General features: G+C 32.4%; 2 non-coding genes across 2 annotated transcripts; both read left to right on the forward strand.

Annotated features, from left to right (window-relative positions):
• Positions 1-429: 429 nt before the first annotated feature.
• Positions 430-608, forward strand: LOC137235576 (5.8S ribosomal RNA). The gene has a single exon (XR_010947991.1). It is a non-coding gene; the product is annotated as a 5.8S ribosomal RNA (ribosomal RNA).
• A 449-nt stretch (positions 609-1057) lies between these two features.
• LOC137235547 (large subunit ribosomal RNA) lies at positions 1058-5071 on the forward strand. The gene has a single exon (XR_010947965.1). It is a non-coding gene; the product is annotated as a large subunit ribosomal RNA (ribosomal RNA).
• The last annotated feature ends 22429 nt before the right edge of the window (positions 5072-27500 follow it).

Below are 27500 nucleotides of genomic sequence, written 5' to 3' on the forward strand. Positions count from 1 at the left end.
AAAAAGAAAATGTTCAAATTTTGTTAGTTGAACATAATTATATTGGGCTTATAAAGTGTATATATTTATACATATGTGTTTTTTAAGCGACCAACGAAAGTAAGTAAGGTTTCCTTACCTAGGCCGCGGACACAAAATATATATACAAGTTCAATCATATATTATTGTTCTATTTCATTATTTGTAATTTTTCTATTTTTGTATTATAATACCCTATATAAACATTATATGGTTGTACTTACGATTTATTTAAAAATAAATAAAGGATAAGTTAATTTGTTTGCATTAACAATGTAAAAATTGTTTTTGTAAACTAAGACATACGCAACTGAAAAATGTTTGGGTAAAAATTGGATTATTTATTGATGTTTCAATAAATATGAAAATTTAAAAAAAAAATTGACATACAATTAAAAAACAAAAATTTAAAACTCTAAGCGGTGGATCACTTGGCTCATGGGTCGGTGAAGAACGCAGCAAACTGTGCGTCATCGTGTGAACTGCAGGACACATGAACATCGACATTTCGAACGCATATTGCAGTCCATGCTGTTACGTACTTTAATTTATTTTAAAGTGCTGCTTGGACTACATATGGTTGAGGGTTGTAAGACTATGCTAAATAAGTTGCTTGATCTTTTAATTTTTAATTGAAAGATTTTAAAGCAAATGGTATATTATTGGATATACATAATCCATAATATGAATAGTCAAATTAAAATATATATAATAAAAATATATTTTCAAGAAATCCTCAAAATTAAGAAAAAAATCTTAGTATTCCTTAAAGCGAAAATAAACAAACAAACATACATTATATTATATAAATAATAATTTTGTTTATATTGGGGAACGTCTAGCTTAAAATAAAAATTTTTATTCTAGAATTGCTCCTTTATTTAATAAAACAAATTATAATAATATTTATTTTAATATCAATGTGTGTGTATAAAAATGAAAAATTTTTATCAAGGATGAAAAGATTTTTAAGTCTTAATGGATTTAAAAGAAAAATATTTGTTTTATATATATATAAAAAAAAAAAAAAAAAATTATACAACCTCAACTCATATGGGATTACCCCCTGAATTTAAGCATATTAATGAGGGGAGGAAAAGAAACTAACAAGGATTTTCTTAGTAGCGGCGAGCGAAAAGAAAACAGTTCAGCACTAAGTCACTTTGGTAAGCAAATGTGAGATGCAGTGTATGGAATATCTTAATATCTAGTATGAGAAATTAGCGATTTAAGTCCTTCTTAAATGAGGCCATTTACCCATAGAGGGTGCCAGGCCCGTATAACGTTAATGATTACTAGAAAGATATTTCCAAAGAGTCGTGTTGCTTGATAGTGCAGCACTAAGTGGGTGGTAAACTCCATCTAAAACTAAATATAACCATGAGACCGATAGTAAACAAGTACCGTGAGGGAAAGTTGAAAAGAACTCTGAATAGAGAGTTAAATAGTACGTGAAACTGCTTAGAGGTTAAGCCCGATGAACCTGAATATCCATTATGAAAAATTCATCATTATATATATAATATTAATTTATTAATATTATAAAAATAGTGTGCATTTTTTTCATATAAGGACATTGTAATCTATTAACATATAAATTATTTATCAAAAGATCATTGGCTTTAAGTTTATTTTAATTAATTTGCTTTATAGCTTATTAATATTAAATAAATGCCTAATGATTTGATAAAGTGTTGATAGATTTATTATATATAATGCTAAAATTCATTTATGAATTTTACAATAATTTTAAAATCATTGATTTTAATATTTATTGTATGCATTTATATGATTTACAATGCGAAAGATTCAGGATACCTTCGGGACCCGTCTTGAAACACGGACCAAGGAGTCTAACATATGTGCAAGTCATTGGGTTATTTTATATAAACCTAATGGCATAATTAACTTAACTTAAAATATATGGGATTAATTTTTAGTCTATTTTAATTATAGTCTATTAATTCAATCCCGGGGCGTTCTATATAATTATGTATAATAATAATTTATTATTATTTATACCTCTAATTGGAGCGTACCTTGAGCATATATGCTGTGACCCGAAAGATGGTGAACTATACTTGATCAGGTTGAAGTCAGGGGAAACCCTGATGGAAGACCGAAACAGTTCTGACGTGCAAATCGATTGTCAGAATTGAGTATAGGGGCGAAAGACCAATCGAACCATCTAGTAGCTGGTTCCCTCCGAAGTTTCCCTCAGGATAGCTGGTGCATTTTAAAATTATGTAAAATAATCTTATCTGGTAAAGCGAATGATTAGAGGCCTTAGGGTCGAAACGATCTTAACCTATTCTCAAACTTTAAATGGGTAAGAACCTCACCTTTCTTGATATGAAGGTTGAGGTTATGATATAATGTGCCCAGTGGGCCACTTTTGGTAAGCAGAACTGGCGCTGTGGGATGAACCAAACGTAATGTTACGGTGCCCAAATTAACAACTCATGCAGATACCATGAAAGGCGTTGGTTGCTTAAAACAGCAGGACGGTGGACATGGAAGTCGTAATCCGCTAAGGAGTGTGTAACAACTCACCTGCCGAAGCAACTAGCCCTTAAAATGGATGGCGCTTAAGTTGTATACCTATACATTACCGCTAAAGTAGATGATTTATAATACAATTTCGATTGAATTATAAATTTTGAAACTTTAGTGAGTAGGAGGGTACAATGGTGTGCATAGAAGTGTTTGGCGTAAGCCTACATGGAGCCGCCATTGGTACAGATCTTGGTGGTAGTAGCAAATAATCGAATGAGACCTTGGAGGACTGAAGTGGAGAAGGGTTTCGTGTGAACAGTGGTTGATCACGAGTTAGTCGGTCCTAAGTTCAAGGCGAAAGCCGAAAATTTTCAAGTTTAAATTACAAAAAAAAATATATATATATATATATATATAGTAAAATTTAAACACTTGAATAATTTTGAACGAAAGGGAATACGGTTCCAATTCCGTAACCTGTTGAGTATCCGTTTGTTATTAAAAATGGGCCTTGTGCTCATCCTGGCAACAGGAACGACCATAAAGAAGCCGTCGAGAGATATCGGAAGAGTTTTCTTTTCTGTTTTATAGTCGTACTACCATGGAAGTCTTTCGAAGAGAGATATGGTAGATGGACTAGAAGAGCATGACATTTACTGTTGTGTCGATATTTTCTCCTCGGACCTTGAAAATTTATGGTGGGGTCACGCAAACTTCTCAACAGGCCGTACCGATATCCGCAGCTGGTCTCCAAGGTGAAGAGTCTCTAGTCGATAGAATAATGTAGGTAAGGGAAGTCGGCAAATTAGATCCGTAACTTCGGGATAAGGATTGGCTCTGAAGATTGAGATAATCGGGCTTGATTGGGAAGCAATATCATGGTTTTATGTACTCGTTCTGGGTAAATAGAAAACTTCGGTTTTTGTTCCCCGGATAGTAGTTACGTAGCCAATTGTGGAACTTTCTTGCTAAAATTTTTAAAGTTATATACATTTTTTATTAAGTGTTATATATTCTTTTTAAATTATAACGATTATCAATTAACAATCAATTCAGAACTGGCACGGACTTGGGGAATCCGACTGTCTAATTAAAACAAAGCATTGTGATGGCCCTAGCGGGTGTTGACACAATGTGATTTCTGCCCAGTGCTCTGAATGTCAAAGTGAAGAAATTCAAGTAAGCGCGGGTAAACGGCGGGAGTAACTATGACTCTCTTAAGGTAGCCAAATGCCTCGTCATCTAATTAGTGACGCGCATGAATGGATTAACGAGATTCCCACTGTCCCTATCTACTATCTAGCGAAACCACAGCCAAGGGAACGGGCTTGGAATAATTAGCGGGGAAAGAAGACCCTGTTGAGCTTGACTCTAGTCTGGCAGTGTAAGGAGACATAAGAGGTGTAGTATAAGTGGGAGATATATAATTTCGGTTATTTATCGTCAATGAAATACCACTACTCTTATTGTTTCCTTACTTACTTGATTAAGTGGAACGTGTATCATTGCCTAGCCATATTAAGGATATATTTATATATCTTATGGTATTGGGTTTTGATGCAAGCTTCTTGATCAAAGTACCACGAGTTTGTTATATAATTGTAAACATATTTTAATGAGAAATGATAACATTTTTCGATGTTATTATCATAATTAAAATTTGGTATAACTCCAACACTCAGGTATGATCCAATTCAAGGACATTGCCAGGTGGGGAGTTTGACTGGGGCGGTACATCTCTCAAATAATAACGGAGGTGTCCCAAGGCCAGCTCAGTGCGGACAGAAACCACACATAGAGCAAAAGGGCAAATGCTGACTTGATCTCGGTGTTCAGTACGCACAGAGACAGCAAAAGCTCGGCCTATCGATCCTTTTGGTTTAAAGAGTTTTTAATAAGAGGTGTCAGAAAAGTTACCACAGGGATAACTGACTTGTGGCAGCCAAGCGTTCATAGCGACGTTGCTTTTTGATCCTTCGATATCGGCTCTTCCTATCATTGTGAAGCAAAATTCACCAAGCGTTGGATTGTTCACCCATTCAAGGGAACGTGAGCTGGGTTTAGACCGTCGTGAGACAGGTTAGTTTTACCCTACTAATGACAAAATATTATTGCGACAGCATTCCTGCGTAGTACGAGAGGAACCGCAGGTACGGACCAATGGTACAATACTTGTTCGAGCGAACAGTGGTATGATGCTACGTCCGTTGGATTATGCCTGAACGCCTCTAAGGTTGTATCCGTGCTGGACTGCAATGATAAATATGGGGCAAATTGCATTGTATGGCTTCTCTAAATCATTTAAAGTTTATAAATTTAATTTATAAACGACAAAATGAATATATGTGATGCCAATGTTATTTATAACATAGCAAATGCGGGAGGATTCAAATATCACCCGTATGCCGCGCTAGTTATATATAAAAACATTATTTAATACAATGACAATGCCTAGAATCAATTGTAAACGACTTTGGTAACGGGCAAGGTGTTGTAAGTGGTAGAGCAGCTGCCATACTGCGATCCACTGAAGCTTAACCTTTGCTTGATGATTCGAAAACAATTTATTGGAATTAATTTTCCAATTTATTATTGTTTTGATGTAATCATCTTATAAAAATATGCATATTTAAAATATGCAATATAAAGAGAGGCGCTTGTTTAGGGGCCAAGTCCTCTATAAAAATGATGAAAAAGCAAATATTGTAATCTACTACAATAAAGTACAAATAAAGCAACAAAAATTTTGTTAGTTGAACTTTATTATATTTGGGCTAATAAAGTCGATATATTTATACAGATGTGTTTTAAGCGACCAATGAAAGTAAGTGAGGTTTTCCTTACCTAGGCCGCTTACACAAAATATATTAGCGAAGTTCATATATATATAACTTGTTCACTTTCATTATTTAAATTGTTGCTTGTACGGTAGTATTATTTACAAAGAGAAAAATGTAAATGAAATATTACAATAATGTACAAATAAAGCAACTAAAATTTTGTTAGTTGAACTTTATTATATTTGGGCTAATAAAGTCGATATATTTATACAGATGTGTTTTAAGCGACCAATGAAAGTAAGTGAGGTTTTCCTTACCTAGGCCGCTTACACAAAATATATTAGCGAAGCTCATATATATATAACTTGTTCACTTTCATTATTTAAATTGGTGCTTGTACGGTAGTATTATTTACAAAGAGAAATATGTAAATGAAATATTATAATAATGTACAAATAAAGCAACTAAAATTTTGTTAGTTGAACTTTATTATATTTGGGCTAATAAAGTCGATATATTTATACAGATGTGTTTTAAGCGACCAATGAAAGTAAGTGAGGTTTTCCTTACCTAGGCCGCTTACACAAAATATATTAGCGAAGCTCATATATATATAACTTGCTCACTTTCATTATTTAAATTGTTGCTTGTACGGTAGTATTATTTACAAAGAGAAAAATGATTCGAAAACAATTTATTGGAATTAATTTTCCAATTTATTATTGTTTTGATGTAATCATCTTATAAAAATATGCATATTTAAAATATGCAATATAAAGAGAGGCGCTTGTTTAGGGGCCAAGTCCTCTATAAAAATGATGAAAAAGCAAATATTGTAATCTATTACAATAAAGTACAAATAAAGCAACAAAAATTTTGTTAGTTGAACTTTATTATATTTGGGCTAATAAAGTCGATATATTTATACAGATGTGTTTTAAGCGACCAATGAAAGTAAGTGAGGTTTTCCTTACCTAGGCCGCTTACACAAAATATATTAGCGAAGTTCATATATATATAACTTGTTCACTTTCATTATTTAAATTGTTGCTTGTACGGTAGTATTATTTACAAAGAGAAAAATGTAAATGAAATATTACAATAATGTACAAATAAAGCAACTAAAATTTTGTTAGTTGAACTTTATTATATTTGGGCTAATAAAGTCGATATATTTATACAGATGTGTTTTAAGCGACCAATGAAAGTAAGTGAGGTTTTCCTTACCTAGGCCGCTTACACAAAATATATTAGCGAAGCTCATATATATATAACTTGTTCACTTTCATTATTTAAATTGTTGCTTGTACGGTAGTATTATTTACAAAGAGAAATATGTAAATGAAATATTATAATAATGTACAAATAAAGCAACTAAAATTTTGTTAGTTGAACTTTATTATATTTGGGCTAATAAAGTCGATATATTTATACAGATGTGTTTTAAGCGACCAATGAAAGTAAGTGAGGTTTTCCTTACCTAGGCCGCTTACACAAAATATATTAGCGAAGCTCATATATATATAACTTGCTCACTTTCATTATTTAAATTGGTGCTTGTACGGTAGTATTATTTACAAAGAGAAAAATGTAAATGAAATATTACAATGAAGCACAGCACAAATAAAGCAACAAAAATTTTGTTAGCTGAACTTTATTATATTTGGGCTAATAAAGTCGATATATTTATACAGATGTGTTTTAAGCGACCAATGAAAGTAAGTGAGGTTTTCCTTACCTAGGCCGCTTACACAAAATATATTAGCGAAGCTCATATATATATAACTTGTTCACTTTCATTATTTAAATTGTTTGCATATGCAGAGTAATATTATTTACATTAAACACAAAAAATATAATTTTTATTATATTTTTTAAATATAATTCTGGTTGATCCTGCCAGTAGTTATATGCTTGCCTCAAAGATTAAGCCATGCATGTCTAAGTACACACGAATTAAAAGTGAAACCGCAAAAGGCATCAGTTATGGTTCCATAGATCGATCATTAACAGTTAGTTGGATAACTGTGGTAATTCTAGAGCTAATACATGCAATAATATAAACACGGACCTTATGGAACGTGTGCTTTTATTAGACTAAAACCAAGCGATCTTTATAGATTGTTATATTGGTTGAACTCTAGATAAACATGCAGATCGTATGGTCATCTACAACTAAAAACTTTAAATGGGTAAGAACCTCACCTTTTTTGATATGAAGGTTGAAGTTATATGATATAATGTGCCCAGTGGGCGACTTTTGGTAAGCAGAACTGGCGCTGTGGGATGAACCGAACGTAATGTTACGGTGTCCAAATTAAAGTAAGCGCGGGTAAACGGTGGCGGGAGTAATTATGACTCCCTTAAGATCGCCAAATGCCTCGTTAACTAACTTTTAAAATGTGTTGCGACTAACGAAGTGCAAACTAGCATTGCACTGAGGCCGCGCACATATAAAAATGTATGAAAATTATATATAAAGAGGCGTTTGTTAGGTGCGACAAATCCTCTATAAAAACTAAGAACGAAAGTTAGAGCTAGCGATTGGGTGTAGCTACGGCTCTCTCAGTCGCTTCCCGGGAAACCAAAGCTTTTGGACTCCGGGGGAAGTATGGTTGCAAAGCTGAAACTTAAAGGAATTGACGGAAGGGCACTATCAGGAGTGGAGCCTGCGGCATAATTTGACTCAACACAAGAAAACTTAACAGGTCCGAACATAACATATATATATGAAAGTATATATATGAAAGTTTTAAAAGTTTCAAAATACTTTTGTAATGTGTTGCGACTAACGAAGTGCAAACTAGCATTGCACTGAGGCCGCGCACATATAAAAATGTATGAAAATTATATTATAAATACAAGTACTTGTATGAAACTTTTTTCTACTTGTATGAAACTTTGTACTTGTATGGAAGTTTGTACTTGTATGAAACTTTTTTCTACTTGTATGAAACTTTGTACTTGTATGGAAGTTTGTACTTGTATGAAACTTTTTTCTACTTGTATGAAACTTTGTACTTGTATGGAAGTTTGTACTTGTATGAAAGTTTCTACTTGTATGAAACTTTGTACTTGTATGGAAGTTTGTACTTGTATGAAAGTTTCTACTTGTATGAAACTTTGTACTTGTATGGAAGTTTGTACTTGTATGAAAGTTTCTACTTGTATGAAACTTTGTACTTGTATGAAAGTTTGTATCTTGTACTTGTATGAAAGTTTGTATCTTCATACATTTTTCGTCATGTGAGGTGAGCGGGTCAGAAAACAATTTTAAGAAACGTATGAAAACTTTGGTCAGCCATATAAAACCACTAAGCGTAGCTAACAAACGCTGACAAAGTTTCATACAAGTACTAACATCTACTTATATGAAAGTTTTGAAATTTTTAAAATACTTCAAAAATGTGTTGCTGCTATCGAAATGCAAGCTAAAAACACTTAAACGTATGAAAACTTTGGTCAGCCATACAAAACCACTAAGCGTAGCTAACAGACACTGACAAAGTTTCATACAAGTACTAACATCTACTTATATGAAAGTTTTGAAATTTTCAAAATACTTAAAAAATGTGTTGCTGCTAAAGAAGTGCAAGCTAAAAACACTTAAACGTATGAAAACTTTGGTCAGCCATACAAAACCACTAAGCGAAGCTAACAGACACTGACAAAGTTTCATACAAGTACTAACATCTACTTATATGAAAGTTTTGAAATTTTCAAAATACTTAAAAAATATGTTGCTGCTAACGAAATGCAAGCTAAAAACACTTAAACGTATGAAAACTTTGGTCAGCCATATAAAACCACTAAGCGTAGCTAACAGACACTGACAAAGTTTCATACAAGTACTAACATCTACTTATATGAGAGTTTTGAAATTTTCAAAACTATGAAAACTTTGGTCAGCCATACAAAACCACTAAGCGAAGCTAACAGACACTGACAAAGTTTCATACAAGTACTAACATCTACTTATATGAAAGTTTTGAAATTTTCAAAATACTTAAAAAATATGTTGCTGCTAACGAAATGCAAGCTAAAAACACTTAAACGTATGAAAACTTTGGTCAGCCATACAAAACCACTAAGCGTAGCTAACAGACACTGACAAAGTTTCATACAAGTACTAACATCTACTTATATGAGAGTTTTGAAATTTTCAAAATACTTAAAAAATGTGTTGCTGCTAACGAAATGCAAGCTAAAAACACTTAAACGTATGAAAACTTTGGTCAGCCATACAAAACCACTAAGCGAAGCTAACAGACACTGACAAAGTTTCATACAAGTACTAACATCTACTTATATGAAAGTTTTGAAATTTTCAAAATACTTAAAAAATGTGTTGCTTCTAACGAAGTGCAAGCTAAAAACACTTAAACGTATGAAAACTTTGGTCAGCCATACAAAACCACTAAGCGAAGCTAACAGACACTGACAAAGTTTCATACAAGTACTAACATCTACTTATATGAAAGTTTTGAAATTTTCAAAATACTTAAAAAATGTGTTGCTGCTAACGAAATGCAAGCTAAAAACACTTAAACGTATGAAAACTTTGGTCAGCCATACAAAACCACTAAGCGAAGCTAACAAACACTGACAAAGTTTCATACAAGTACAAACTTCCATACAAGTACAGTTTGTACTTGTATGAAAGTTTTTACTTGTATGAAACTTTGTACTTGTTTGGAAGTTTGTACTTGTGAAAGTACTGAAAAGTTTCTACTTGTATGAAAGTTTGTATCTTGTAGTTGTATGAAAGTTTGTATCTTCATACATTTTTCGTGATGTGAGGTGAGCGAGTCAGAAAACAATTTTAATAAACGTATGTAAACTTTGGTCAGCCATACAAAACCACTAAGCGTAGCTAACAGACACTGACAAAGTTTCATACAAGTACTAACGTCTACTTATATGAAAGTTTTGAAATTTTCAAAATACTTAAAAAATGTGTTGCTGCTAACGAAATGCAAGCTAAAAACACTTAAACGTATGAAAACTTTGGTCAGCCATACAAAACCACTAAGCGAAGCTAACAGACACTGACAAAGTTTCATACAAGTACTAACATCTACTTATATGAAAGTTTTGAAATTTTCAAAATACTTAAAAAATGTGTTGCTGCTAACGAAATGCAAGCTAAAAACACTTAAACGTATGAAAACTTTGGTCAGCCATACAAAACCACTAAGCGAAGCTAACAGACACTGACAAAGTTTCATACAAGTACTAACATCTATTTATATGAAAGTTTTGAAATTTTCAAAATACTTCAAAAATGTGTTGCTACTATCGAAATGCAAGCTAAAAACACTTAAACGTATGAAAACTTTGGTCAGCCATACAAAACCACTAAGCGAAGCTAACAGACACTGACAAAGTTTCATACAAGTACTAACATCTACTTATATGAAAGTTTTGAAATTTTCAAAATACTTAAAAAATGTGTTGCTGCTAACGAAATGCAAGCTAAAAACACTTAAACGTATGAAAACTTTGGTCAGCCATACAAAACCACTAAGCGAAGCTAACAGACACTGACAAAGTTTCATACAAGTACTAACATCTACTTATATGAAAGTTTTGAAATTTTCAAAATACTTAAAAAATGTGTTGCTGCTAACGAAATGCAAGCTAAAAACACTTAAACGTATGAAAACTTTGGTCAGCCATACAAAACCACTAAGCGAAGCTAACAGACACTGACAAAGTTTCATACAAGTACTAACATCTACTTATATGAAAGTTTTGAAATTTTCAAAATACTTAAAAAATGTGTTGCTGCTAACGAAATGCAAGCTAAAAACACTTAAACGTATGAAAACTTTGGTCAGCCATACAAAACCACTAAGCGTAGCTAACAGACACTGACAAAGTTTCATACAAGTACTAACATCTACTTATATGAAAGTTTTGAAATTTTCAAAATACTTAAAAAATGTGTTGCTGCTAACGAAATGCAAGCTAAAAACACTTAAACGTATGAAAACTTTGGTCAGCCATACAAAACCACTAAGCGAAGCTAACAGACACTGACAAAGTTTCATACAAGTACTAACATCTACTTATATGAAAGTTTAGAAATTTTCAAAATACTTAAAAAATGTGTTGCTGCTAACGAAATGCAAGCTAAAAACAATATGGAACATTTGGAAGTATGAAACTTTTTAATACGTTGTTGTTGTTGTTGTTGTTGTTGTTGTTGTTGGTTTTGGTGTTGTTGTTGTTGTTATATTGAACATTTTTATTAATATAAGTACAAAGGAAAATCTTCATATAAGTATAAAAATATTAAATTATTACCTTACTTGTATGAAACTTTTTAATACGTTGTTGTTGTTGTTGTTGTTGTTGTTGTTGTTGTTGGTGTTGTTGTTGTGGTTGTTGTTATATTGAACATTTTTATTAATATAAGTACAAAGGAAAATCTTCATATAAGTATAAAAATATTAAATTATTACCTTACTTGTATGAAACTTTTTAATACGTTGTTGTTGTTGTTGTTGTTGTTGTTGTTGTTGTTGTTGTTCTTGTTGTTGTTGTTGTTGTTGATGGTGTTGTTGTTGTTGTTGTTGTTATATTGAACATTTTTATTAATATAAGTACAAAGGAAAATCTTCATATAAGTATAAAAATATTAAATTATTACCTCACTTGACAGAAAATATATGAAAAATTCAATATGGACAATTTATCATATTTTCGATGATATTGCCTAGTTAGTTTACTAAAGAAACCAACATGGTATTATTGGTAAAAATTCAACACATTATAAAACTTGTATTTTTCATACATTTTTGGTCATGTGAGGGTTTCCAAGCGTACTTGTATGAAACTTTTGTACTTGTATGAAACTTTTTCTACTTGTATGAAACTTTGTACTTGTATGGAACTTTTTCTACTTGTATGAAACTTTGTACTTGTATGGAAGTTTGTACTTGTATGAAACTTTTCTCTACTTGTATGAAACTTTGTACTTGTATGGAAGTTTGTACTTGTATGAAACTTTTTTCTACTTGTATGAAACTTTTTTCTACTTGTATGAAACTTTGTACTTGTATGGAAGTTTGTACTTGTATGAAACTTTTTCTACTTGTATGAAACTTTGTACTTGTATGGAAGTTTTTACTTGTATGAAACTTTTTTCTACTTGTATGAAACTTTGTACTGGTTGGAAATTTGTACTTGTATGAAACTTTTTTCTACTTGTATGAAACTTTTTTCTACTTGTTAATAAAAATGTTCAATATAACAACAACAACAACACCAAAACCAACAACAACACCAACAACAACAACAACAACAACAACGTATTAAAAAGTTTCATACTTCCAAACAAGTACAAAGTTTCATACAAGTAGAAACTTTCATACAAGTACAAAGTTTCATACAAGTAGAAACTTTCATACAAGTGAACTTGTATGAAACTTTTTTCTACTTGTATGAAACTTTGTACTTGTATGGAAGTTTGTACTTGTATGAAAGTTTCTACTTGTATGAAACTTTGTACTTGTATGAAAGTTTGTATCTTGTACTTGTATGAAAGTTTGTATCTTCATACATTTTTCGTCATGTGAGGTGAGCGGGTCAGAAAACAATTTTAAGGAACGTATGAAAACTTTGGTCAGCCATACAAAACCACTAAGCGTAGCTACCAGACACTGACAAAGTTTCATACTAGTACTGACATCTACTTATATGAAAGTTTTGAAATTTTCAAAATACTTAAAAAATGTGTTGCTACTAATGAAATGCAAGCTAAAAACACTTAAACGTATGAAAACTTTGGTCAGCCATACAAAACCACTAAGCGAAGCTAACAGGCACTGACAAAGTTTCATACAAGTACTAACATCTACTTATATGAAAGTTTTGAAATTTTCAAAATACTTAAAAAATGTGTTGCTGCTAACTAAATGCAAGCTAAAAACACTTAAACGTATGAAAACTTTGGTCAGCCATACAAAACCACTAAGCGAAGCTAACAGGCACTGACAAAGTTTCATACAAGTACTAACATCTACTTATATGAAAGTTTTGAAATTTTCAAAATACTTAAAAAATGTGTTGCTACTATCGAAATGCAAGCTAAAAACACTTAAACGTATGAAAACTTTGGTCAGCCATACAAAACCACTAAGCGAAGCTAACAGACACTGACAAAGTTTCATACAAGTACTTACATCTACTTATATGAAAGTTTTGAAATTTTCAAAATACTTAAAAAATGTGTTGCTGCTAACGAAATGCAAGCTAAAAACACTTAAACGTATGAAAACTTTGGTGAGCCATACAAAACCACTAAGCGATGCTAACAGACTCTGACAAAGTTTCATACAAGTACTAACATCTACTTATATGAAAGTTTTGAAATTTTCAAAATACTTCAAAAATGTGTTGCTACTATCGAAATGCAAGCTAAAAACACTTAAACGTATGAAAACTTTGGTCAGCCATACAAAACCACTAAGCGAAGCTAACAGGCACTGACAAAGTTTCATACAAGTACTAACATCTACTTATATGAAAGTTTTGAAATTTTCAAAATACTTAAAAAATGTGTTGCTGCTAACGAAATGCAAGCTAAAAACACTTAAACGTATGAAAACTTTTGTCAGCCATACAAAACCACTAAGCGTAGCTAACAGACACTGACAAAGTTTCATACAAGTACTAACATCTACTTATATGAAAGTTTTGAAATTTTCAAAATACTTAAAAAAATGTGTTGCTGCTAACGAAATGCAAGCTAAAAACACTTAAACGTATGAAAACTTTGGTCAGCCCATACAAAACCACTAAGCGAAGCTAACAGACACTGACAAAGTTTCATACAAGTACTAACATCTACTTATATGAAAGTTTTGAAATTTTCAAAATACTTAAAAAATGTGTTGCTGCTAACGAAATGCAAGCTAAAAACACTTAAACGTATGAAAACTTTGGTCAGCCATACAAAACCACTAAGCGAAGCTAACAGACACTGACAAAGTTTCATACAAGTACTGACATCTACTTATATGAAAGTTTTGAAATTTTCAAAATACTTAAAAAATGTGTTGCTACTATCGAAATGCAAGCTAAAAACACTTAAACGTATGAAAACTTTGGTCAGCCATACAAAACCATTAAGCGAAGCTAACAGACACTGACAAAGTTTCATACAAGTACTAACATCTACTTATATGAAAGTTTTGAAATTTTCAAAATACTTAAGAAATGTGTTGCTGCTAACGAAATGCAAGCTAAAAACACTTAAACGTATGAAAACTTTGGTCAGCCATACAAAACCACTAAGCGAAGCTAAAAGACACTGACAAAGTTTCATACAAGTACTAACATCTACTTATATGAAAGTTTTGAAATTTTCAAAATACTTAAAAAATGTGTTGCTGCTAACGAAATGCAAGCTAAAAACACTTAAACGTATGAAAACTTTGGTCAGCCATACAAAACCACTAAGCGTAGCTAACAGACACTGACAAAGTTTCATACAAGTACTAACATCTACTTATATGAAAGTTTTGAAATTTTCAAAATACTTAAAAAATGTGTTGCTGCTAACGAAATGCAAGATAAAAACACTTAAACGTATGAAAACTTTGGTCAGCCATACAAAACCACTAAGCGAAGCTAACAGGCACTGACAAAGTTTCATACAAGTACTAACATCTACTTATATGAAAGTTTTGAAATTTTCAAAATACTTAAAAAATATGTTGCTGCTAACGAAATGCAAGCTAAAAACACTTAAACGTATGAAAACTTTGGTCATCCATACAAAACCACTAAGCGTAGCTAACAGACACTGACAAAGTTTCATACAAGTACTAACATCTACTTATATGAAAGTTTTGAAATTTTCAAAATACTTAAAAAATGTGTTGCTGCTAACTAAATGCAAGCTAAAAACACTTAAACGTATGAAAACTTTGGTCAGCCATACAAAACCACTAAGCGAAGCTAACAGACACTGACAAAGTTTCATACAAGTACTAACATCTACTTATATGAAAGTTTTGAAATTTTCAAAATACTTAAAAAATATGTTGCTGCTAACGAAATGCAAGCTAAAAACACTTAAACGTATGAAAACTTTGGTCAGCCATACAAAACCACTAAGCGAAGCTAACAAACACTGACAAAGTTTCATACAAGTACAAACTTCCATACAAGTACAGTTTGTACTTGTATGAAAGTTTCTACTTGTATGAAACTTTGTACTTGTTTGGAAGTTTGTATTTGTATGAAAGTTTCTACTTGTATGAAACTTTGTACTTGTATGAAAGTTTGTATCTTGTACTTGTATGGAAGTTTGTATCTTCATACATTTTTCGTCATGTGAGGTGAGCGGGTCAGAAAACAATTTTAAGGAACGTATGAAAACTTTGGTCAGCCATACAAAACCACTAAGCGTAGCTACCAGACACTGACAAAGTTTCATACTAGTACTGACATCTACTTATATGAAAGTTTTGAAATTTTCAAAATACTTAAAAAATGTGTTGCTACTAATGAAATGCAAGCTAAAAACACTTAAACGTATGAAAACTTTGGTCAGCCATACAAAACCACTAAGCGAAGCCAACAAGCACTGACAAAGTTTCATACAAGTACTAACATCTACTTATATGAAAGTTTTGAAATTTTCAAAATACTTAAAAAATGTGTTGCTGCTAACGAAATGCAAGCTAAAAACACTTAAACGTATGAAAACTTTGGTCAGCCATACAAAACCACTAAGCGAAGCTAACAGACACTGACAAAGTTTCATACAAGTACTAACATCTACTTATATGAAAGTTTTGAAATTTTCAAAGTACTTAAAAAATGTGTTGCTGCTAACGAAATGCAAGCTAAAAACACTTAAACGTATGAAAACTTTGGTCAGCCATACAAAACCACTAAGCGTAGCTAACAGACACTGAAAAAGTTTCATACAAGTACTAACGTCTACTTATATGAAAGTTTTGAAATTTTCAAAATACTTAAAAAATGTGTTGCTGCTAACGAAATGCAAGCTAAAAACACTTAAACGTATGAAAACTTTGGTCAGCCATACAAAACCACTAAGCGAAGCTAACAGACACTGACAAAGTTTCATACAAGTACTAACATCTACTTATATGAAAGTTTTGAAATTTTCAAAATACTTAAAAAATGTGTTGCTGCTAATGAAATGCAAGCTAAAAACACTTAAACGTATGAGAACTTTGGTCAGCCATACAAAACCACTAAGCGAAGCTAAAAGACACTGACAAAGTTTCATACAAGTACTAACATCTACTTATATGAAAGTTTTGAAATTTTCAAAATACTTAAAAAATGTGTTGCTGCTAACGAAATGCAAGCTAAAAACACTTAAACGTATGAAAACTTTGGTCAGCCATACAAAACCACTAAGCGAAGCTAACAGACACTGACAAAGTTTCATACAAGTACTGTTGCTGCTAATGAAATGCAAGCTAAAACAAGTAAGGAAGGCTAAGTTCGGGTGTAACCGAACATTACATACTCAGTTGAGAGCTATGGAGACAAAATAAGGAAAATCACCATGTAGGAAAATGAACCTAGGGTAACCTTGGAATGTGGTTGTATGACATGTGTATCAAATGGAAGGTATTAAAGAGTATTTTAAGAGAGAGTAGGCCATAGTTCTATGGATGGACGCCATTTAGGAATATCGCCATAAAGGTGGACCAGGGCTGACTCTAGAATTTGTTTGTACGATATGGGTATCAAATGAAAGGTGTTACTGAGCATTTTAAGAGGGAGTGGGCCTTAGGTCTATCGGTGGACGCCCTTTCGAGATATCGCCATTAAGGTGGACCAGGGGTGACTCTAGAATGTGTTTGTAGGATATGGGTATCAAATGAAAGGTGGTAATGAGTATTTTAAAAGGGAATGGGCTTTAGTTCTATAGGTGAACGCCTTTTCGAGAAATCGCCATAAAGGTGGACCAGGGGTGACTCTAGAATATGTTTGTACGATATGGGTATCAAAGGAAAGCTGTTAATGAGTATTTTGAAAAGGAGTGATCCTTAGTCCATAGGTGGCCGCCGTTTCGAGATATCGCCATAAAGGTGGACCAGGGGTGTCTCTAGAATGTGTTTGTACGATATGGGAATCAAATGAAAGGTGTTACTGAGCATTTTAAGAGGGAGTGGGCATTAGGTCTATAGGTGGACGCCTTTTCGAGATATTGCCATTAGGGTGGGCCAGGGGTGACTCTAGAATGTTTGTACGATATGGGTATAAAACGAAAAGTGTTACTGAGCATTTTAAGAGGGAGTGGGCAATAGGTCTATAGGTGGACGCCTTTTCGAAATGTCGCCATTAGGGTGGGCCAGGGGTGACTCTAGAATGTGTTTGTATGATATGGGTATCAAATGAAAGATGGTAATGAGTATCTTAAAAGGGAGTAATCCTTAGTTCTATAGGTGGACGCCTTTTCGATATATCGCCATAAAGGTGGACCAAGGGTGACTCTAGAATGTTTGTACGATATGGGTATCAAACGAAAGGTGTTACTGAGCATTTTAAGAGGGAGTGGGCATTAGGTCTATAAGTGGACGCCTTTTCGAGATATCGTCATTAGGGTGGGCGAGGGGTGACTCTAGAATGTGTTTGTACGATATGGGTATCAAACGAAAGGTGTTACTGAGCATTTTAAGAGGGAGTGGGCATTAGGTCTATAGGTGGACGTCTTTTCGAGATATCGCCATTAGTGTGGGCCAGGGGTGACTCTATAATGTTTGTGCGATATGGGTATCAAACGAAAGGTGTTACTGAGCATTTTAAGAGGGAGTGGGCATTAGGTCTATAGGTGGACGCCTTTTCGAGATATCGCCATTAGGGTGGGCCAGGGGTGACTCTAGAATGTGTTTGTACGATATGGGTATCAAATGAAAGGTGGTAATGAGTATTTTAAAAGGGAGTAATCCTTAGTTCTATATGTGGACGCCTTTTCGAGATATCGCCATAAAGGTGGACCAAGGGTGACTCTAGAATGTTTGTACGATATGGGTATCAAACGAAAGGTGTTACTGAGCATTTTAAGAGGGAGTGGGCATTAGGTCTATAGGTGGACGCCTTTTCGAGATATCGCCATAAAGGTGGACCAAGGGTGACTCTAGAATGTTTGTACGATATGGGTATCAAACGAAAGGTGTGACTGAGCATTTTAAGAGGGAGTGGGCATTAGGTCTATAGGTGGACGCCTTTTCGAGATATCGCCATTAGGGTGGGCCAGGGGGACTCTAGAATGTTTGTACGATATGGGTATCAAACGAAATGTGTTACTGAGCATTTTAAGAGGGAGTGGGCATTAGGTCTATAGGTGGCCTTTTCGAGACATCGCCAATAGGGTGGGCCAGGGGTGACTCTAGAATGTTTGTACGATATGGGTATCAAACGAAAGGTGTTACTGAGCATTTTAAGAGGGAGTGAACATTAGGTCTATAGGTGGACGCCTTTTCGAGATATCGCCATTAGGGTGGGCCAGAGGTGACTCTAGAATGTTTGTACGATATGGGTATCAAACGAAAGGTGTTACTGAGCATTTTAAGAGGGAGTGGGTATTAGGTCTATAGGTGGACGCCTTTTCGAGATATCGCCATTAGGGTGGGCCGGGGGTGACTCTAGAATGTGTTTGTACGATATGGATATCAAATTAAAGGTATTAATGAGGGTTTTAAAAGCGAGTGGCCCTTAGATGTATATGTGAAGGTGTTCTCGCGATATCGACCAAAATGTGGACCAGGTGATCCAGAAAATCATCTGTCGGGTACTGCTAATTTATTTATATATGCAATACCACTAACAGTATTCCTGCCAAGATTCCAAGGGCTGTTGATTTTGCCTTGTAGAACTTTTTCATTTTCTTCTACTTAATATGGTAGGTGTCACACCCATTTTACAAAATTTTTTCCAAAGTTATATTTTGCGTCAATAAACCAATCCAGTTACCATGTTTCATCCCTTTTTTCGTATTTGGTATAGAATTATGGCATTTTTTTCATTTTTCGTAATTTTCGATATCGATAAAGTGGGCGTGGTTATGGTCGGATTTCGGCTATTTTTTATACCGAGATAAAGTGAGTTCAGATAAGTAGGTGGGCTAAGTTTAGTAAAGATATATCGGTTTTTGCTCAAGTTATTGTGTTAACAGCCGAGCGGAAGGACAGACGGTGGACTGTGCATAAAAACTGGGCGTGGCTTCCACCGATTTCGGCCATTTTCACAGAGAACAGTTACCGTCATAGAATCTATGTACCTACCAAATTTGAGAAGGATTGGTAAATTTTTGTTCGACTTATGGCATTAAAAGTATTCTAGACAAACTAAATGAAAATGGGCGGAGCCACGCCCATTTTGAAATTTTCTTTTATTTTTGTATTTTGTTGCATCATATCATTACAGGAGTTGAATTTTGACTTAATTTACTTATATACAGTAAAGATATTAAATTTTTTGTTAAAATTTGAATTAAAAAATTTTTTTTTTAAAAAGTGGGCGTGTTCTTCATCCAATTTTGCTAATTTTTATTTAGCACATATATAGTAATAGTAGCAGCGTTCCTGCCAAATTTCATCATGATATCTTCAACGACTGCCAAATTACAGCTTGCAAAACTTTTAAATTACCTTCTTGTAAAAGTGGGCGGTGCCACGCCCATTGTCCAAAATCTTACTAATTTTCTATTCTGCGTCATAACGTCAACCCATCTGCCAAGTTTCATCGCCTTAATTGCCTTTGGCAATGAATTATCGCATTTTTTCGGTTTTTCGAAATTTTCGATATCGAAAAAGTGGGCGTGGTTATAGTCCGATATCGTTCATTTTAAATAGCGATCTGAGATGAGTGCCCAGGAATCTACATACCAAATTTCATCAAGATAGCTCAAAATTTACTCAAGTTATCGTGTTAACGGACGGACGGACGGACGGACGGACGGACGGACGGACGGACGGACGGACGGACGGACGGACATGGCTCAATCAAATTTTTTTTCGATCCTGATTATTTTGATATATGGAAGTCTATATCTATCTCGATTCCTTTATATATGTACAACCAACCGTTATCCAATCAAACTTAATATACTCTGTGAGCTCTGCTCAACTGAGTATAAACACTTAAACGTATGAGAACTTTGGTCAGCCATACAAAACCACTGAGCGAAGCTAAAAGGCACTGACAAAGTTTCATACAAGTACTAACATCTACTTATATGAAAGTTTTGAAATTTTCAAAATACTTAAAAAATGTGTTGCTGCTAACGAAATGCAAGCTAAAAACACTTAAACGTATGAAAACTTTGATCAGCCATACAAAACCACTAAGCGTAGCTAACAGACACTGACAAAGTTTCATACAAGTACTAACATCTACTTATATGAAAGTTTTGAAATTTTCAAAATACTTAAAAAATGTGTTGCTGCTAACGAAATGCAAGCTAAAAACACTTAAACGTATGAAAACTTTGGTCAGCCATACAAAACCACTAAGCGAAGCTAACAGACACTGACAAAGTTTCATACAAGTACTGTTGCTGCTAATGAAATGCAAGCTAAAAACACTTAAACGTATGAGAACTTTGGTCAGCCATACAAAACCACTAAGCGAAGCTAAAAGACACTGACAAAGTTTCATACAAGTACTAACATCTACTTATATGAAAGTTTTGAAATTTTCAAAATACTTAAAAAATGTGTTGCTGCTAACGAAATGCAAGCTAAAAACACTTAAACGTATGAAAACTTTGGTCAGCCATACAAAACCACTAAGCGAAGCTAACAGACACTGACAAAGTTTCATACAAGTACTAACATCTACTTATATGAAAGTTTTGAAATTTTCAAAATACTTAAAAAATGTGTTGCTGCTAACGAAATGCAAGCTAAAAACACTTAAACGTATGAAAACTTTGGTCAGCCATACAAAACCACTAAGCGTAGCTAACAGACACTGACAAAGTTTCATACAAGTACTAACATCTACTTATATGAAAGTTTTGAAATTTTCAAAATACTTAAAAAATGTGTTGCTGCTAACGAAATGCAAGCTAAAAACACTTAAACGTATGAAAACTTTGGTCAGCCATACAAAACCACTAAGCGAAGCTAACAGGCACTGACAAAGTTTCATACAAGTACTAACATCTACTTATATGAAAGTTTTGAAATTTTCAAAATACTTAAAAAATATGTTGCTGCTAACGAAATGCAAGCTAAAAACACTTAAACGTATGAAAACTTTGGTCAGCCATACAAAACCACTAAGCGAAGCTAACAAACACTGACAAAGTTTCATACAAGTACAAACTTCCATACAAGTACAGTTTGTACTTGTATGAAAGTTTCTACTTGTATGAAACTTTGTACTTGTTTGGAAGTTTGTATTTGTATGAAAGTTTCTACTTGTATGAAACTTTGTACTTGTATGAAAGTTTGTATCTTGTAGTTGTATGAAAGTTTGTATCTTCATACATTTTTCGTCATGTGAGGTGAGCGAGTCAGAAAACAATTTTAATAAACGTATGAAAACTTTGGTCAGCCATACAAAACCACTAAGCGTAGCTAACAGACACTGACAAAGTTTCATACAAGTACTAACATCTACTTATATGAAAGTTTTGAAATTTTCAAAATACTTCAAGAATGTGTTGCTACTATCGAAATGCAAGCTAAAAACAGTTAAACGTATGAAAACTTTGGTCAGCCATACAAAACCACTAAGCGAAGCTAACAGACACTAACAAAGTTTCATACAAGTACTAACATCTACTTATATGAAAGTTTTGAAATTTTCAAAATACTTAAAAAATGTGTTGCTGCTAACTAAATGCAAGCTAAAAACACTTAAACGTATGAAAACTTTGGTCAGCCATACAAAACCACTAAGCGAAGCTAACAGACACTGACAAAGTTTCATACAAGTACTAACATCTAATTATATGAAAGTTTTGAAATTTTCAAAGTACTTAAAAAATGTGTTGCTGCTAACGAAATACAAGCTAAAAACACTTAAACGTATGAAAACTTTGGTCAGCCATACAAAACTACTAAGCGAAGCTAAAAGACACTGACAAAGTTTCATACAAGTACTAACATCTACTTATATGAAAGTTTTGAAATTTTCAAAATACTTAAAAAATGTGTTGCTGCTAACGAAATGCAAGCTAAAGACACTTAAACGTATGAAAACTTTGGTCAGCCATACAAAACCACTAAGCGTAGCTAACAGGCACTGACAAAGTTTCATACAAGTACTAACATCTACTTATATGAAAGTTTTGAAATTTTCAAAATACTTAAAAAATGTGTTGCTGCTAACGAAATGCAAGCTAAAAACACTTAAACGTATGAAAACTTTGGTCAGCCATACAAAACCACTAAGCGTAGCTAACAGACACTGACAAAGTTTCATACAAGTACTAACATCTACTTATATGAAAGTTTTGAAATTTTCAAAATACTTAAAAAATGTGTTGCTGCTAACGAAATGCAAGCTAAAAACACTTAAACGTATGAAAACTTTGGTCAGCCATACAAAACCACTAAGCGAAGCTAAAAGACACTAACAAAGTTTCATACAAGTACAAACTTCCATACAAGTACAGTTTGTACTTGTATGAAAGTTTCTACTTGTATGAAACTTTGTACTTGTTTGGAAGTTTGTATTTGTATGAAAGTTTCTACTTGTATGAAACTTTGTACTTGTATGAAAGTTTGTATCTTGTACTTGTATGAAAGTTTGTATCTTCATACATTTTTCGCCATGTGAGGTGAGCGAGTCAGAAAACAATTTTAGGTAATGTATGAAAACTTTGGTCAGCCATACAAAACCACTAAGCGTAGCTAACTGGCACTGACAAAGTTTCATACAAGTACCAACATCTACTTATATGAAAGTTTTGAAATTTTCAAAATACTTAAAAAATGTGTTGCTGCTAACGAAATGCAAGCTAAAAACACTTAAACGTATGAAAACTTTGGTCAGCCATACAAAACCACTAAGCGAAGCTAACAGACACTGACAAAGTTTCATACAAGTACTAACATCTACTTATATGAAAGTTTTGAAATTTTCGAAATACTTCAAAAATGTGTTTCTACTATCGAAATGCAAGGTAAAAACAATTAAACGTATGAAAACTTTGTGTTGCGACTAACGAAGTGCAAACTAGCATTGCACTGAGGCCGCGCACATATAAAAAATGTATGAAAATTAGTTTTAGCTAAGCAAAACTAAGTAAAAATAAGCAAATTTAAGCTTATTAACTCAAATATTAATACATCAAAGTGTTGATATTTGATATAATTCCTAGTAAGACTGTTAGTTAAATTAGAAGATGTTGATCATATAATGGTTTTCATATTCTAAACTAACAGTCAAAATTTTAGTATGAGAAAATTTCTCATACGAAAAATGTGTTGCGACCAATGAAGTGCAAGGAGGTAACATTGCACTGAGGCCGCACACATATAAAAATGTATGAAAATTAGTTTTAGCTAAGCAAAACTAAGTAAAAATAAGCAAATTTAAGCTTATTAACTCAAATATTAATACATCAAGTGTTGATATTTGATATAATTCCTAGTAAGACTGTTAGTTAAATTAGAAAATGTTGATCATATATTGGTTTTCATATTCTAAACTAACTGTCAAATTTTAGTATGAGAAAGTTTCTCATACAAGTACTAATTAGTACATATATGAAAGTTTTAAAATTTTCAAAATACTATTAAAATGTGTTGCGGCCGCGCACATATAAAAAATAACATGTATGAAAATTTTGACTTCAATGTGTTTCTAAAAAAAACTTGTATGTTAACTTTACTCATCATCAAGAAGCAAGCAGATGCTTTTTAAAATATTTTATTAATTAAATTTCCTAGAAGAATTAAGTTTACTGAAAGAATTGCAAAAGTGAAGAAATTAAAGTAAGTGCGGGTAAACAAACGGTGGCGGGAGTAACTATGACTCTCTTAAGATCGCCAAATGCCTCGTCATCTTACTTTTAAAATGTGTTGCGACCAATGAAGTGCAAGTAGGTAACATTGCACTGAGGCCGCGCACATATAAAAATGTATGAAAATTAGTTTTAGCTAAGCAAAACTAAGTAAAAATAAGCAAATTTAAGCTTATTAAATCAAATATTAATACATCAAAGTGTTGATATTTGATATAATTCCTAGTAAGACTGTTAGTTAAATTAGAAGATGTTGATCATATAATGGTTTTCATATTCTAAACTAACAGTCAAATTTTAGTATGAGAAAATTTCTCATACGAAAAATGTGTTGCGACCAATGAAGTGCAAGAAGGTAACATTGCACTGAGGCCGCACACATATAAAAATGTATGAAAATTAGTTTTAGCTAAGCAAAACTAAGTAAAAATAAGCCAATTTAAGCTTATTAAATTAAATATTAATACATCAAAGTGTTGATATTTGATATAATTCCTAGTAAGACTGTTAGTTAAATTAGAATATGTTGATCATATAATGGTTTTCATATTCTAAACTAACAGTCAAATTTTAGAGGCGCTTGTTAGAGCTGCGGCAACAAGTACTCTATAAAAATGATGCTTGTATGAAAGTTTCCTAGAAGAAATGAAAAAGTGAAGAAATTAAAGTAGGTGCGGGTAAACAAACGGTGGCGGGAGTAACTATGACTCTCTTAAGATCGCCAAATGCCTCGTCATCTTACTTTTAAAATGTGTTGCGACCAATGAAGTGCAAGTAGGTAACATTGCACTGAGGCCGCGCACATATAAAAATGTATGAAAATTAGTTTTAGCTAAGCAAAACTAAGTAAAAGTAAGCAAATTTAAGCTTATTAAATCAAATATTAATACATCAAAGTGTTGATATTTGATATAATTCCTAGTAAGACTGTTAGTTAAATTAGAAGATGTTGATCATATAATGGTTTTCATATTCTAAACTAACAGTCAAATATTAGTATGAGAAAATTTCTCATACGAAAAATGTGTTGCGACCAATGAAGTGCAAGGAGGTAACATTGCACTGAGGCCGCACACATATAAAAATGTATGAAAATTAGTTTTAGCTAAGCAAAACTAAGTAAAAATAAGCAAATTTAAGCTTATTAACTCAAATATTAATACATCAAGTGTTGATATTTGATATAATTCCTAGTAAGACTGTTAGTTAAATTAGAAAATGTTGATCATATATTGGTTTTCATATTCTAAACTAACAGTCAAATTTTAGAGGCGCTTGTTAGAGCTGCGGCAACAAGTACTCTATAAAAATGATAGCTTGTATGAAAGTTTTCTAGAAGAAATGAAAAAGTGAAGAAATTAAAGTAAGTGCGGGTAAACAAACGGTGGCGGGAGTAACTATGACTCTCTTAAGATCGCCAAATGCCTCGTTATCTTACTTTTAAAATGTGTTGCGACCAATGAAGTGCAAGTATGTAAATTTGCACTGAGGCCGCGCACATATAAAAATGTATGAAAATTAGTTTTAGCTAAGCAAAACTAAGTAAAAATAAGCAAATTTAAGCTTATTAACTCAAATATTAATACATCAAAGTGTTGATATTTGATATAATTCCTAGTAAGACTGTTAGTTAAATTAGAAGATGTTGATCATATAATGGTTTTCATATTCTAAACTAACTGTCAAATTTTAGTATGAGAAAGTTTCTCATACAAGTACTAAGTAGTACATATATGAAAGTTTTAAAATTTTCAAAATACTGTTAAAATGTGTTGCGGCCGCGCACATATAAAAAATAACATGTATGAAAATTTTGACTTCAATGTGTTTCTAAAAAAACTTGTATGTTAACTTTACTCATCATCAAGAAGCAAGCAGATGCTTTTTAAAATATTTTATTAATATAAATTCGATATAAATGAAATTTTTAATTTCATATCATAGAAAAAATATACATTTTATAATAAATGTATATGTTTCATGTAATGGAAATTTAAGTAAATGTATGGTATATAAAAATAATTTTATTACTGAAATACCAAAATGAATAAATATCGTTCTTAAATATACAAGAGAACGAAAATTCTTTATTCAATAAATAATTGTAAAATTAAATACTACAATAAAGTACAAATGAAGCAACAAAAATTTTGTTAGCTGAACTTTATTATATTTGGGCTAATAAAGTCGATATATTTATACAGATGTGTTTTAAGCGACCAATGAAAGTAAGTGAGGTTTTCCTTACCTAGGCCGCTTACACAAAATATATTAGCGAAGCTCATATATATATAACTTGTTCACTTTCATTATTTAAATCGTTGCTTGTACGGTAGTATTATTTACAAAGAGAAAAATGTAAATGAAATATTACAATAATGTACAAATAAAGCAACTAAAATTTTGTTAGTTGAACTTTATTATATTTGGGCTAATAAAGTCGATATATTTATACAGAAGTGTTTTAAGCGACCAATGAAAGTAAGTGAGGTTTTCCTTACCTAGGCCGCTTACACAAAATATATTAGCGAAGTTCATATATATATAACTTGTTCACTTTCATTATTTAAATTGTTGCTTGTACGGTAGTATTATTTACAAAGAGAAAAATGTAAATGAAATATTACAATAATGTACAAATAAAGCAACTAAAATTTTGTTAGTTGAACTTTATTATATTTGGGCTAATAAAGTCGATATATTTATACAGATGTGTTTTAAGCGACCAATGAAAGTAAGTGAGGTTTTCCTTACCTAGGCCGCTTACACAAAATATATTAGCGAAGCTCATATATATATAACTTGTTCACTTTCATTATTTAAATCGTTGCTTGTACGGTAGTATTATTTACAAAGAGAAAAATGTAAATGAAATATTACAATAATGTACAAATAAAGCAACTAAAATTTTGTTAGTTGAACTTTATTATATTTGGGCTAATAAAGTCGATATATTTATACAGAAGTGTTTTAAGCGACCAATGAAAGTAAGTGAGGTTTTCCTTACCTAGGCCGCTTACACAAAATATATTAGCGAAGCTCATATATATATAACTTGTTCACTTTCATTATTTAAATTGTTGCTTGTACGGTAGTATTATTTACAAAGAGAAAAATGTAAATGAAATATTACAATGAAGCACAGCACAAATAAAGCAACAAAAATTTTGTTAGCTGAACTTTATTATATTTGGGTTAATAAAGTCGATATATTTATACAGATG

Source organism: Eurosta solidaginis, chromosome X (assembly GCF_040869045.1).
Source record: "Eurosta solidaginis isolate ZX-2024a chromosome X, ASM4086904v1, whole genome shotgun sequence".
NCBI lineage: Eukaryota > Metazoa > Arthropoda > Insecta > Diptera > Tephritidae > Eurosta > Eurosta solidaginis.